The sequence below is a fragment of the Tenrec ecaudatus genome, chromosome 17 (assembly GCF_050624435.1).
Source record: "Tenrec ecaudatus isolate mTenEca1 chromosome 17, mTenEca1.hap1, whole genome shotgun sequence".
Lineage (NCBI taxonomy): Eukaryota > Metazoa > Chordata > Mammalia > Afrosoricida > Tenrecidae > Tenrec > Tenrec ecaudatus.
This window is the reverse complement of record NC_134546.1, coordinates 35,803,534-35,816,791: the sequence shown is the minus strand read 5'-3', so window position 1 is coordinate 35,816,791 and position 13,258 is coordinate 35,803,534. Positions and strand designations below refer to the sequence as shown.

The following is a 13,258-nucleotide window of genomic DNA, read 5'->3' as shown; positions in this document are numbered from 1 at the left end:
AGAATGATGAGGGCAACGAATGTATACGTGTGCTTTACACATTTGATGTATGTGTGGATTGTGATAAGAGTTCTATGAGCCCCAATAAAATGATATTTTTTAAAAAATCAACAACCAAACTCACTGTCATTTAATCAATGTCGACTCAAGGCAAAACTAAATATGGAGGAAGTCAGCAACACCTAACCAGGATAAGTAAAACATTTAAAGTATGTAAGAAAAAGGGGCAGTTTGGGTAAATATTATAACACATACAACTTTGCAACAGTACAAACCACCCCAAAATACTTGTGAGTCTGCATACATAGATGTGGATGGATGTATGTTTCTAGAAAGGCATAATCAAGTAAATGCATTTGCATGTATCGGGTTATCTGTGGGCCTACGTACATGTATGTTGTTATAGATGGCATGAGGGGTATCTGTAGGCATTTGTTATGTTGTTGTTAGGTGGTGTGAAATCAGTTCCAACTGAGAGCAACCCATGAAGCACTGCCTGGTCCTGTGCCGCCTTCACAACTGTTGCTACGTTTGAGCCCATTGTTGCAGCCACTGTATCAACCGATGAGCTAGCTCCTTGAGGGCTTTACTATTTTCCCAATGGTCCTTTATCAATCAAGATGTCTTTTTCTAAGGACTGGCCTCTCCTGAAAACATGGCCAAAGAACATGACATGAATTCTCACCATCCTTGTTTCCAAGGAGCGCTCTGGTTGTACTTCTTCCAAGACGAGAGACTTGCTCGTTCTTCTGCAAAACAATAATAGCACTTTCCGTGTTCGTTGCCAACACCACCATCATTCTTTGGTCTTCTTTATTCGATGTTCAACTTTCACATGCATCTGAAGCGGTTGAAAACACCATGGTTTGGGTCCTCAAAGGCATTTCGGTTCTCAAAGTGACAGCCTTGCTCTTCAACACTGTAAAGAGGTCTTGTGCAGTTGACGTGGCCCATGAAGTACACTGCTTGATTTGCTGACAGGTGTTCCCAGGAGCACTGATTGTGAGTACAAGCAAAATGAAATGAGTCCTTGACAACTTCCATCTTTTCTCCATTTATCATGACGTTGCCTATTGGTATAGCTGTGAGGATTCTTGGCTTTCTTTCTTCTGAATTGTAACCCATACTGGAGGCTAACGTCCATCATCTACACGTACTTCAAGTCGTCCTCACTTCCAGTAAGCAAGTTTGTGTCACCTATCTCAGGTTGTTAACAAGCCCTCTGCCCATCCTGATGCCTTCTTCTTCACGTGGTCCAGGTTCTCTGATTATTTGCCCCGCATACGTATTGAATAAGTATGGTAAAATTATACAACTCTGACGCACACCTTTCTTAATTTTAGGCCACTCAATAGTCCCTTATTGTGTTCAAACAACTGACTCTTGGTCGATACGCAGGTTCCACACAAGGCCAATGAAGTCTTCACTCTTCCCAGTGTTTTCAATCTTTATGATTTACACAGTTGAATGCCTCTGCGGGCAATAAAACACAAGTAAACGTCTTTTTAGTTTTCTCTGATTTCAGCCAACATCTAGCTGATGTCAGCAATGTCCTTTTGGAATCTTATCTTTGTACCATGTCCCTTGGAATCCAGCTTAACTTTCTGGCAGTCCCCTGCCGATGTACTGCAGCAACCATTGTGGAATTGTCACCAGCAAGCTTTTACCTGCATGGGATATGAATGATATTGTTCAATAAATTCCACGTTCTTGGGGTCACCTTTCTTTGGAGTGGTCCCAACTATGGATTGACATAGATGAGTGTTTCCAGTACATTATTTATTTGCTGAAACATCTCATTTGGTGCTCTGTCAATTCTTGACGTCTTGCGTTTGGCTAATGCCAGCTTAGTCCCATCACTCTTTGATCATATGTAACCTCTTGCGATGGCGGCATATTGACTAGCTCTTTTTGGTACAGTGACGGTGTATTTCTTCCATTGTCTTGTGATAATCCCTGCGTTGCTCAATATTGTGCCATAAACTCCAAACTTATTGCCACCGAGTCAAGTCTGACTCACAGCAACCCCATGGGACAGGGTAGAACTGCCCCTGTGGGTTGCTGAGACTGTGACTCTTTATGGGAGTAGAAAGCTTCATCCTTCTCCTGGTGGAGTGGCTGGTGGTTTTGAACTACTGACCTTGCAATTGGCAGCCAGACACGTAACCAGTATGCTATCAGGGTTCCAATTTGGCCATAGAATTCCTCACTCTTGCACTTTCAGGTTCCTTTTTTTTTTTCTTCAGTTCTGAGCATGAGATGTGCTGAGCATGTTCTTCTAGTTGGGCTTTCTACTGCCAGGCCTTTGCACATCTCATGACAATCTCGTTTTCTTCTCCAGCTATCTTTTGAAATTTTCTGTTTGGGTCTTTTCATCATTTATTCCATTCCCTTTAACTACTCTGCATTAGAGGACAAGTTTCAGAGTTTCCTCTGACATCCACTTTGACCTTTTCTGTCTTTTAAATGGCCTTTTGCTTTCTTCGTGTCTGATATTCTTGATGCCACCCACAGCTCATCAGGTTTTCTGTCCTTAGTATTCAAGGTATCAAATGTGTTCTTGAAATGCTCTTAAAAAAAACAAATGGAATATACTCGATTATATTATGATTCTCGAGGACTTGTTTTAATTTTCTTCAGCTTTAACCTGAATAGTCACATGAAAAACTGATGGGTTGTTTCACGGTCAGCTCCTGTCCTCATTTTGACTGATAATATTGAATTTCTCCAGCATCTCTTTCCAGAGATGTAGTCAATTTGATATCTGCATATTCTACCTGGAGAAGTCCATGTATATAGTCAGTTTATGCTGTTGGAAAAAGGTATATGCAATGAAGAAGTTGCTGGTCTTGCTAAATTCTACCATGTGAACTGCAGCTGTGTTTCTATCACCAAAGCTATATTGCCCAACTACTGTTTCTTCTTCTTTGTTTCCAACTTTTGCTTTCCAATTGCCAAGAATTTTAAATGCATCTTCATTGCGTGCTTGCTCAATTTCAGACTGAAGAAGTGGATAGTTCTTCAATTTCTTCCTCACTAGATTTAGTGGTCAGTGTATACATTTAAATGATAGCTGTGTTAACTGATACCACAGTAGTTGTATATACATTACTCAACCACAGACAGCTTTGTAGACCGAGATAGGTCTTGACATATTTTTTTTAACTATCAATGGAACAACATTCCTCTTGAATGTGCCACTCCTGGCATGCTAAACCACAGGAGCGTCTGATTTAAAAGATTCAATACCAGTCTGTTTCAGTTCACTGATGTGTATCTATCCTCATGCATTCTATTTTGTTCTGGACTACTTCCAACTTTCCTAGAGGTAGACACCATACGTTCCACATTCCAATTCGTAATGCATGTTTAGAGTTGTTTCTTCTCACTTTGTCAAGCGCAGCAGCAAAGGAAGGTTCCAAAGCGTTACTTCATCTCTGTCATTACGCATGACTCTACTTTGAGGAGGCAGCTCTTCCCCAATCGTATTCTGAGTGTCTTCCAACATAGGAGTCTCATCTTCCAGCACTGAAACTGGCAATGTTCTGCAACTATTCATAATGAGTTCATGAGTGAATTCATCAACAGTAGATACCGTATTCTTTGTTTGTAGTCCATCTTCGTCTTTAATCTCTGATGACACTTGTTTGCCTTGGGTGAGATTGTAGGTATTTGAAATACCGGTCACAAAGCTTCCAGCATCACCAAAACTCACTACCATTAAGTTGATGGCAAATTCATAGCAACCCTTTAGGAGAGTGTGGGACTGCCTCGGTTAGTTTCTAAGACTGCAACTCTTTACGGGAGTAGAAAGCCCTGCTTTTCTCCCAAGGAACAGCTCAAGTATCGAACTGCTGACCTTGTGGATCGAAGCTAAACACGGAACCACTATGCCACCAGGGCTCCTTCCAGCATCACAGCAACATCTAAGCCACAAAAGTACGACAAACTGAGAGACAAGTTTATATACATACATGCACATATGCAATATACCACACAGTGGGCACAGTTAGGGAAGCTTCCTAGACATAGCTAAACATCTCGGGGGAATGGTTTAAAGGGCTGAAAGCCTTAGGAACATAATCTTTGGAGACATCTTAGTCAATTGGCACAACAGTCCATAAAGATAATGCTCTAGCCCAGCTATCAAAAGATACAGCGTCTGGGGTCTTAAAGGCTCAAAGATAAACAAGTGGCCATCTAGCTCAGAAGCAACAAAGCCCACATGAAAGAAACACACCAGCCTGTGTGACTATGAGCTGTCGAAGGGATCAGGTATTAAGCATCAAGGAACATAAAACCATATCATTGAAAATGAGTGCAGAGTGGAGACTCAAAGCCCAAAGGTAGCCAATCGGACACCCCTTGCTGAGGGGCTGTGGGGAGATGAACCAGGCAGGGTGCAGGGTAGCAACAATGAAACATATAACTTTCCTCTAGTTCTTAAATACTTCCCCGCCCCCACTATCATGATCCCAATACTATCTTGCAAATCTGACTAGACCAGAGGAGGTACATTGGTACAGATAGCAACTGGAAACACAGGGAGTCCAGGACAGATGACTCCTCCAGAACCAGTGATGAGAGTGGCGATGCCTGGAGGGTGGAGAGAATGTGGGGTAAAAAGGGGGAACTGATTACAGGAATCTATACATAGCCTCCTCCCTGGGGGAGGGACAGCAGAGAAGAGGGCAAGGGGAGACGTCGGACAGTGTAATATATGACAAAATAATAATAATATATGAATGATGAAGGGTTTACGAGGGGGGAGTGGGGAGGGAGTGGGAAAAATGAGCAGCAGATATTAAGGGCTCAAGTAGAAGGCAAATGTTTTGAGAATGATGATGTCAACAAATGTACATATGTTCTTGACACAATGGATGTATGTATGGATTGTGATAAGAATTGTATGAGCCCCCAATAAAATGATTTTTTTTTAAAGAAGATAATGCTCTATATCCCAGTTTGGACTCATAAAGCTTGTGAACAGCCATCTAAGATCTCCTGTAAAGCAAAAGAGAATGTTTTATTTTGTTACTGTGGTTGTTTTGTTTTGTTTCTATTTCTTATTTTTGGTTTTCACATTTTTCTGTAAATCCAGTATAGGTAAATCTATAGGGACAGTAACTGGACCAATAATTATCTAGGGGTATGGCAGGGAGGTAGGAGGGAAATGCACTAACAACAGTGAAAGAAAACAAGAAGAAAATGTTCTGAAAGTAACTGTGGCAATGATTGCTTTACTCTTAATATAACTGAACTACTAAATTTTATGGTATGTTAATTATATGGCAGTAGACTGTTTGAAAAAGAATTAGTTGACATGTAACCATTTCAGGAGGTAGCGTACCAGCAAGAACCCATGGTACTGAAGGCATCGGCAACAAATCAGGTCCCAGAAGTTGGCGATACCAATTAAAAATTTCCAACACGCTGATGAAACACTAGCAGCACTCATTTGTCTATGCCAAGAAATTCGAATGACCTGGCCAATTGATGGGAAGAAACCCATATTGGTGTCCATTCAGCAGAACGTGGAAATTACTGAAAACAGTATCATCTATATCACATGCAAGCACAATTTCACTGAAGATCCTTAGTGACAGCAGTACATATATAGGGAGCTGCCAGAAATTCAGGCTGGAGTCAGAAGAGGACATGGACCAATACAGACGGAGAGAATTCTGCTGCTGAGCCATCAGTCCTTTGAAAATGACCCCAGAACCTCAAACACTCTCCCGTGGAGTCGATGCTGACTCAAAACGACCCTACAGGACAGGGTAGAACTGCCCTGGTGAGCTTCCTTGATTGTGACTCCTTATGGGAAAAGAAAGCCTCATCTTTCTCCCGCCGAGCAGCTGGTGGTTTCAAAGTGCAGTTAGCTGCTGCCTAATGCCAATGTCTATGCCAATTCATGGGGAAATTCCATTCATTTTTCATTCCATATTTCAGCCAACAATTTAAAGGCTGTTAATATTATTCAGCCATAAGAATGAAGTACTGATACTATCTCATGGATGAACCCTGAAAACCTGGCCATAACTCACATGGTTTCATTTATGTACAAACTGCCCACAGTAGGAAAATCCAAAGAAAGAGAAAGTAGAGTAGGGATTGCCCTGTTGGTGTCATGGTTACATGTTCGAAACCAGCAGCTGCACCACAAGTAAAAGAAGAGGCTTTTTTCTCTAATAAGTTACAATCTCGGAAACCCACAAGGGCAGTTACCCTCTGTCTTTTAGGGTCATAATGAGTCAAAATTGACTCAATGACAGTGAGTCTGGTTTGGAGGGGCTGTGGAAAGGAAGAATGGGAAGTGACTGCTAATGGGTAACAGGGTTTCTCTTAGGGGTGATAAAACATTCTGCAATTAGGAAGTGGTGTTGGTAACGCTGAGTCCCTGGAGAGTCTATCCAGGGAGAGCTGGAAGAAAGTGAGGCGATCCACTTTCTAAAGCTCAACCACTAAAAGCCCACAGAGCACAGATCGACTGACAAGTTGGGAGCACCATGACTCGGAGCTGACTCAACAGCAGCTGGTTTGGGCTGACCGCACAACACTGTGAACATACTACAAACCACTTCCAAGTGGTACACAGTATGCTTTCTGAATTACATCTCCAAAACAGAGCGCATAGTTACCAAAGAATAACGAAAAAGTAACCATTTAGATGAATGTGTAACAGGCCAACATTTACAAATTGAACAGCCCACCATTTGTTATTGTCCCTGACAAACATTTTACCATTAAATCCAATAATTTCGCTGTAATTGCGGTTACAGTTAGACCTGGGGCTCCTCTATACAAGGTTGGTGGTTCACACCCACCAGCTGCTCCATGGGCGAAAAATAAGGTTGTGTCTGCTCCAGTAAAAATGGATAGTCCCGGGAACTCTATACAGTCTCTGGGAGTTGGAATCGACCCCATGGCAGTAGGTTTACTCGTTGTTGTTAAGGAAGTTCTTGTAGCGCAGTGGTTAAACACTCAGCTGCTCACTTAATGAAATCTGAAATATTGCTGGTTCAAATCCACCCATCCCTCTGTGACAGGAAGATGTGGCAATCTGCTTCCACAAAATGCTACGTTAAACATACATGTTCCTTTAGTTCTCCTGGTGGCGTAGTGGCCCCTGTGGTCAAGGTCAGCAGTGGGAAACCGCTTGCCACGCTATGAGGAGATGATGAAGCTTCCTACTTCTGAAGAGAGTGATGGTCTTGGAAAGCTACAGGAGCAGTTTCACTCTGCCCCATGGGATCTCTGGGGAACTCCTTGGTGGTATATTTAGTGCTTACTCGTTGGGCTGCTAACTGCAAGGTCAGCAGTTTGAAACCGCCAACCACTCCATGGGAGAAAAATAGGGCTTTCTACTCCAGGAAAGTGTTACAGTCCTGGAAACTCAGAGGAAAGTTCTACAGGGTTCTAGAGGGTCACTATGAATCTGCATTGACTAGATGGCAGTGAGCTTGTTTGTCTGTTTTAATTATATGTTTACAAGACAATAACAAAACTTAAAATATGATAGTGAATACATTCTCATTGACTGGGTCAAAAATGCTAAATAAAATATCAATCCTACATTTTTTCTTAATTTAAAAGTAACCTATCTTCACTGCAAACGGACAGGGAAAAATGTCTTGGCTTTCCGTCCCCCACGACTTTGAAAATATTTACTGGCACAAAATAAACTGTTTACAATTGTAAAGTGAACGCTCTTTTCTCTGAATCCCTGACTTCCTGTTTCTCTTCCAGATCCCAAAAAGGAAAGAAAAAGAAAGAACTCGTCTATTTAAGCTGACTCTGGGGAAAAGGCAAGCGTCTCCTCCGAGTCGTCTTTAGCTCATAAGCTTCACTCGGCCAGGTCACTAAGTAAAATGTCATTTGTCTTTTGTAAGCAGAGAAGATGTCTTTCTGGACTAGACCGGGGCATGCCTATGTAAGGGATCTCTGGCCCGACCACCACCCAGTCCTCTTGGGCAGTCGGCCTCCCTCCCGGTGGCACTGCCCAGCTGGGCCGCGCTCCCCGCGCAGAGCCCAGGGGACACACGCCGCCTGCGGTGCAGGCCAGGCACTGGCCTTTTCACAAAGAAGGCTCAGAGCTGCAGGTAGCCTGGCACACCGTGCGTGGTCCCACTTCTCTGCCCTCCGCGTTTCGCCAGCGCCTAGTGGTTGGCCTTGTTTGTTTGTTTGTTTGAAGTGGTCAGATCACTTCGAAGACAGCAGTTTCACGGTTGGTCACCTTAGGGGCACCTCGACATTCCGGCGGTTCCAGGTGCTGGAAAGGGTTCGTGAACGTGCGGGGAAGTTTCGCCTCTCCCATCCCAGCGGCGCTGAGACCCGGCCCCGCGCCCGGGCTGCGAGCCGCACGGCGCGCGGAGGCTGAAGGTCAACGTCCGCGCTCCCACCCCCAGGACCACCCGCGGACTAGTGTCACCCGAGACCTGAGGGCGGGAAGCCCCCGCCACGGCCCCCAGACCACTCCTCGGGACGGTCGGTGCGGGTGGGGGGAGGCGCCGTCGAGTCCCAGGGCTGCGGCGGGAGGCGAGGCGAGGGGGCGAGCCCGCGCCCGCCGCTCTGCACTCCCACCAGCCCGCCGCCCCCGCCCCCAGGCCCCGCGAGCCCCCCGGACGGCGCGCTCCCCCCGGCGGGGCTCTCCGGCCGGCAGAGGCGGGGGTCGCCCCCCGGCCCTTCCCACCTGCCTACCTTGGAGGCGAGCCCCCAGCGTCCAAGCCGCGCCGGATCCCTGATCTCCCCGCGCTCTGCCCGCGCCCGCAGCTCTGCGAGCCCGGAGCGGGCGGGGCAGGTCACCGCCCCCGGCCGGGACGGACAGCCGGGGTAGCCAATCAGAAGTCTCAGATGACCACCTGGCGTCATCAGAGGGCGTGGCTGTAGCTTTGGCTCCTCCCAGTCATTCCCCAGGAGAGAGAGGTATGTAAGGAGTTCTCCACCACAAACTTCCCCCACAAGTTGACATGAGAACCTGTTGTAAGGGTCACTACTTTCTGTTCCCTCGACGTCCACTCGGGCCTGGACTGTGCCCCAACCACCCTCTTTTTGTCTCTCTTTTAGCCAATCCAGCCAGCCATCCTTCAGCCTCGCACCAGCCGAATTACTCTTATGCCCCCTTAGGAGTGGGAACGGACTCTGGGTGTGGGGTTTACGTTATAATAGACACCCTGCCCTGTCTAAATCGCCAAGAACAGATTATCCAGTCAGCCACTCAAGGCTTCCTTCCTACTTTTTCAGGTTTATTTTGTCAGGACTCCCTGTCACAGGCCCGAGACTGCGGCTGTGCATAGCCGCCCATGCACCCCATCCTGCCCTGGCAATTCCCTCTGAAACGTTTACTCACAATTTCCCATCCCACTTTCAAAAGTTCTGACTACGTTCTAAAAGCCACCTAAACACAGTAATCTGCATGTCAACTATGCCTATAGTCCATGTAGAAATAATTTCTTCTCTCTTTTCTGCTCCCTTGTAACCAAACCAAACTCACTGCCATCTAGTCAGTGCTGACTCATCGCGAACCCCCTGTGGGTTTCTGAGACTGTAAACTGTTTTACAGGGTAAACAGCCCAGTCTTTCTCCAGCGGAGCAGCGTGGGCTCCCTTAACATTTAGGGGTTTTGTCCTTCTTAGGCACTTAGCTCATTCTGCTTTGTTAGGTCCTGTTGAATCAGCTACAACTCCAAGGCCACCCTGTGCATTAACAGAAGGAATCAAACCCGGGACCTGGACCATCGGTCCACTTTGCGGACTCCTTATCTCTACCCCTGACCTCTCCATGAGACTGTGAGCTCTTCCAAAGTAAGAACATTCTTGTTGCTTTTTTTTCGCCTTTGTTTTTTGTCTACTTCAATACTCAGCACAGAACATCGCATCAGTAGACCAGTGATTAATTTAATTGGGTTTTACATTTCGAGCCGAGGTCTGGAGACACGGGACTCCTGCGGGAATTAAGAGAAAGAGAGAGTTTTAAACATTTGGATACCTAATCCTCCAGGTAAGAAAGTCAGGCCAGACAAATGCTCCCCTCAGTTTGCAACTGTCCAGTAGAGGATGGCCACAGGTTTTCTTCGCTCTTTTTAAAAAAAAGTTTATCTCACCTTATTGAGAAGAATCCCAACAGATATAAAGATTTACAAAGTTCTTCAGAGGCAAGGCAATAAGAGGATATGACGAACATATCAGCAAGTAAGACTCAGGCTTCCATATTTCTTCCAGATGAGCACTCAATTTGGATTGCATCCCAGACTACCCCACACATCAAATTCCTTTTGCCTTCTGTGGGAGCTGATGATGCATATCATATGAAAAATTGTCTCCAAAAAGCTCTTCTGGCAAACAAAGAGGCTGGGCTGGGCTCATTTTACACAGTACGCAGGAGGGATTTTGTTTTGTTTTAAACAGAGTTCGAGCAACTCGCATAATTTAACTCTGCTAGTCTATAGAGACCATGAAGGAGGAAGAGGAGAAGGATGCTAAAGGAGAATCATGTCGGTTTCTTTTTAATCAGAAATATTAAACAGGCAGAAAGAATGGAGTCAGTAAAGTCAGTCACAAAAAGAAACTTTCAAAACAAGACTGTCACCTTTGTAAGACTCAGGTGGCACCTTTTTCTAGAAACTCGACCAACTGTATTTGCATTTGTTTGAATGTGGAATGCAATGAAACTGCAGCCCCGTTTCTGGCCATGCTAAAAAGAATGCATGGTAAAGGGAATATTATTTGACAATTAAAAGAAGCAAAGTGCTGGTATAAGCTTCAATATATATACACCTTGGAAATAATCGTCTGGGTGAAAGAAATCAGTTAGAAAAGATTGTATATTGGGTTTGCATTTATATAAAGTGAAAAGGAAAAAAGACTGCCATCGAGTCAATTCTGACCATAGAGCACAGAATGGAACTGTCAGTGTGGGCTTCCGAGACATAACTCCTGACTGGAGGGGAAAGCCCTGTCTTCTCCCAGGGAGAAGGTAGTTTCTCCCAAGATGGTCGGAACTGCTGCCCGTGTGGTTGGCAGCCCATAAAATGGACAGAATAGGCACCGCTTTTGAAACCTAGCATAGAGTCATGTTTGCCTAGGCCTGAAGAGAGGGGCCCTGGTGGTGTCATGGCCACATGTTGTGTTGAACCGACTTGATGGCAGAGAGTCGTCATCATCATAGGGCTGAAGGAAAGGGGCCCCAGGGATTTAGGCAAATAAATATCCATGCAAGTCTTGGGCAGGGTGTCTATTATAATCGTAAGGGTGCGCACAGTACGAAGGCTTCTACTCAGCGACCCTCCATACAGCAGAAGGAAACCTGCCCAGTCCTGTGCCACCTTCACAATTCCTCTCGGGTTTGAGCCCATCAATGTGGCCACTGTGTCAGTCCATCTAGTCGAGGGTCTTCCCCTTTGTCACCACTGTATCAAGCATGATGTTCTTCTCCAGGCGGACAATTAGAGAAAAGACACATTTCCCCTATTATACAGACCGTGTAACTGAGGCATAAAGAGGTTGAGTGCCTCACCCAAGGAGACACAGATTTTAAGTCGTGGAACTAGGATGGGGGACATAGGTAGCTACAACTCCATGCTGCCTCTCAACTCCTTTCAAGAAGTTACACTTACACACTCTGAGACCAGGGATTCATGAGGGCCGGGGACGCTTCATGTCTTGTCTGTGGGACTGGGAAATAGGAGTGGCATTAACTAACATGGAGAAGTGATAAGGGATGTCCAGTTCAGGGGAAGAAAGATGAGATACTGAGCCCAGCCTGGGGAGCCATAGAAATGTTCTAGGGGAGGAGGGCGTGTCAGAGTCAGCATGTTGTTAGGCAGGCTAAGCTGGGAGAGGGGTCTGCATTTGGGCAAACATTTCAAAGCAATCTTCATAAAGGGTAGACTACTGGTGACTTGGCAAGCTAGGAACAAGGGTAGAGGAGTTAGAGGGAACAGGGATTAGAAAAACTGGTACATCCATAAGGTTTCTGGAGCAGAGAGAATGGAAATCTTAGGTTCAGAAAGTAGAAGCGCTAGCACTTGGGTAAACAAATGACAGATATGGGGAAGAGGATTGAGAATGAACAAATGAGGCTGGGAGGAGTAAGTTCTGGTGACTGGGCCACAAGCATGCTATTCAGGTGTGGGCAGCCTAGGCAGGTTACCTGCAGCCCTGAGGACCAGCAAAGCCCAGGGCATTTGGGAGATCTGGGTCTAAGGAGACTGACAAGCAGCCAGGGCCTCCCATGAGTGTGCGGCTGGATCGCCGCCTTCCTAGCATGTACCCCGATGACCAGGGTACAACGGCCTGCTCTCCCCTTTGAGTCGACAGTAAGACTGGATTCTCTTCAACCTCATTTCACCAGGTTCGCTGGATTCCCACTCTCACAGACTGGCTGTGAGCACCATCCTGCCACCAGGGCTAGGCCAGGGCCAAGCTGCTCATTGAAGTGGATTGAGGGATGGTCACCAATGTCTTGGCCAAGAATCATGAAGGTAAAAAAACAAACAAAAGACACACAGCTCTACACAAGATTCACATAATCAAACACTGATGGGAGTTAGTGTGTTTGATGTTAAGTGCCCACCAAGCAGACGTAGCCCTTCTGCCACAGAAGCTAATTACAGCTGAGAAGGAAAAACCTTCTCTCCCTTGTCACTGTATTGCATAAGGGAAGAACTTAAGCCACAAGACAAAGAAACAAAAGAACACCGCAAAACTGGTCACAGCACCCCCTGACAACGACAGAGAGAAGACTCATTATTGGATCTTGGCTATGTGCTTTGTAAAAATTGTGAAATGAAGACAGGATCTTCAAGAGATGGAGCAGGCTGAGTTCAAGTAGATGGTTAGGAGCAGAGAATTTTCGGTGAGGAGAGGAGATCTGAGTAGGGGAAAGATTTGGTTCATCCTGAGTTAGTTTATTGTGCCAATCTGGCTGATAAACACATTAATTGAAGGGCGGAGGGATAAATGGCTCAATAAGCCTCGGCTTTCGAGTTCTCGGGTCTCTTGTTTCTAATGGTCGGACCAGGGTGCAGCTGCCTTAGCAGTTCCCTGCTTCAGCTGGCAAGACTGACTTCCTGCAACATCCCCATGGAGAAGCCACATGGACCTACCCCGAAGGAGCTCTGGGTGCTGGAGCAGCTGTGTGGAGACCCCTGCCAGCGCTGAGATGCTTACACGTTCACTGGCTCAGCTTTCCTCCTGCAGTCGGCATCATTGGATCTGCTTTGTGAGATGGAGGACTTTGTGGACTGGTGTTGGACATA

General features: G+C 45.8%; 1 protein-coding gene across 3 annotated transcripts in view; it reads right to left on the bottom strand.

Annotated features, from left to right (window-relative positions):
* Positions 1-8,799, bottom strand: part of PLEKHH2 (pleckstrin homology, MyTH4 and FERM domain containing H2) — a 130,859-nt gene extending 122,060 nt beyond the window's left edge. For all 3 annotated transcript variants that reach the window (XM_075535894.1, XM_075535892.1, XM_075535893.1), the window contains exon 1: positions 8,701-8,799. The gene's annotated coding sequence lies outside the window, so the exon portion shown is untranslated. The remainder of the gene's footprint in view (positions 1-8,700) is intronic.
* Positions 8,800-13,258: the final 4,459 nt, after the last annotated feature.